This window comes from Palaemon carinicauda, chromosome 12 (genome assembly GCF_036898095.1).
Source record: "Palaemon carinicauda isolate YSFRI2023 chromosome 12, ASM3689809v2, whole genome shotgun sequence".
NCBI classification, from domain to species: Eukaryota; Metazoa; Arthropoda; class Malacostraca; order Decapoda; family Palaemonidae; genus Palaemon; species Palaemon carinicauda.
Genome location: NC_090736.1, coordinates 47,706,190 through 47,708,689, shown reverse-complemented (window position 1 = coordinate 47,708,689; position 2,500 = coordinate 47,706,190).

Below are 2,500 nucleotides of genomic sequence, written 5' to 3'. Positions count from 1 at the left end.
ACATTTAAAATAGGCTATAACAACCTTAAAAACAAATATGGTAAAATGATAATCAAATGATGGTATTCACATTAATTACATTATTTTCTTCTTGTCAAAAGTCTAAATAACTTAAGAAAAATTTCTTGTAAATTTAAAGACAAAGGTTATTTAACGTTCTACTTTCAAAACATCTATTATGCTAAAACAAAATATTTGTTAAAATAGCAACAGCAACAGAAGCGCAAATAGAAATTTGAGTGGTTGCTGCTTTCGTTGCCCAATCAAAGTTGTTTGAATATTTCCCGTCGAAGCAAAACAACAGCTTCGAGGGTTCATGAAATCTTGTGCGCTGCCATCTTAATACGGGTCTAATTTGGAGCATGAAATATGAAATTCTGGTATTCAATGCCAATCACTCGAAACGTCACTTAAAGCAGATTCAAACGATGTATCATAATGTTCTTGGATGTCTTCGATTGCTTGATCGAGATTATGTTTAGATTCAATTCAATTTTGTATGATAAAATGCGAATACACCTGTTTTGAATAATGATATGAGAGGAGATTTTTAGTAGTGCGGGTGCAGGAACGTCACGTATTCAGGAATTTCACAAAATACCTTTGGTAAATGACTTTTTGCAGATGCTGGCATTTCGTAGGTAGTAGGTTGACCAGGGCACCAGCCACCCGATGAAAAACTACCGCTAGAGAGTTATTGGGTTCTTTGACTAGCCAGACAGTACTAAATTGGATCCCTCTCTCTCGTTACTGCCCACTCGGTCTTTGCCTACACACACCGGATAGTCTGGCATATTCTTTCCACATTATCCTCTGTCCTCATACACCTGACAATACTGAGATTACCAAAATATTCTTCACTCAAGGGATTAACTACTGTTCTGTAATTGTTCAGTGGTTACTTTCCTCTTGGTAAGGGTAGAAGTGACTCATTAGCTATGATAAACAGCTCTTCTAGGGGAAGGACACTCCAAAAACAAACCATTGTTCTCTAGTCTTGGGTAGTGCCATAGCCACTGTACCATGATCTACCACTGTCTTGGATTGAGTGCTCTCACTTGAGGGTTCACTCGGGCACACTATTCCATCATATTTCTCTTCCTCTTGTTTTGTTAAAGTTTTTATAGTTTATATAGGAGATATTCATTTTAATGTTACTGTTCTTAAAATGTTTTATTTTTCCTTGTTTCCTTTCCTCACTGGGCTTTTTTCCCTGTTGGACCCCCTGGGCTTACAGCCTAGTGCTTTTCCAACTAGGGTTGTAGCTTAGCAAGTAATAATAATAACAATAATTAAGATAACTGGCAAGAGGCATGCAACATGGCCAACCTTGGAGGAATAATGGGAGGAGGCACCTTGCGTGGGACCAATCAGTAAAGGGAAGCCAATGGTTTAAAAGCCTCTTCTGAATGAAAGAGGTAAGGGACAGTTATATTCCCCCAGCAAGCAGGACAATGCTTTAGAAACTGACCATATATACATATGATCAGCACACAAGCCCCCTCTCCACCCATGCGAGGACCAAGGAGTGCCAAACAATGGCTGGTGATGACTTAGCAGGTATACTTATATACAACCCACCCCCAGCCATTCTCTAGAGTGCTTTTTATTGGAGCGATTTTCATTTGAGCGTTTTAAGCGATTGTCTATTTGAGAGATATAACTTTAAAGCGATTACTGTGAAGCGATAAATTTGTCTAAAAGCTATAAAAAGGTAAAAGGAAACATACAGGAAAAACAGGAAAAAAATTAATTTTAAAAAGAACATAACTCTATCTAGTTGAATCCTAAATCAAAGTAAAAAACACGAGGAATAAAATAAAATGGATTTCAAATATATTTAAAAAAAAAGGCTATATAAAATGTTTAAAGTTTGAATGTTCATCCCAAGGTTATAAAAACCACCTCGAAGAAAGTCTAAAAGTGGCACTACCACATGAAATGCAAAAAGCTGGCGAAAGAAACACATGCACATGTAAAGGGTCCCATCAATAAACCAGTGTTGATATCGAATAATTATTTCAATCATGCGTTTCATCCCCAAAAATCTGAATTCTGTCTTCGTCTTCCACAACTGAGTCAAACAGAAGAAACTGTGCCCCTGAAGAAGTAATTGCATATTTTAATGGTTGGATAAATCCATTTTTGGAGCTTGGTTTTAAATGTTAAAAATCCACTCGTGAATGGCAGAGGCAAGGGACAGTGACATTCCCCTATCAAGCAGGACAATGCCTTCGAGACAGACCATATATACATGTGATCAGCGCCCAAACCTCCTATCTACCCAAGCTAGGACCAAGAAGGGCCCAGGCTCCCCCAAACATCCCATCCTTAACTCACAAGTGGGGTGATGTTTCAGCGACGAAAGCAACTAACGAATTTAATCGTGACTCGAACCCCAGTCTGGCGATCCCCAGTCAGGGACGTTACGCATCGGCCACCACAACAGGTCAACGCTACATCGCTTTCTGGTAATTAAAAATAGCTGCCATGATTTTAC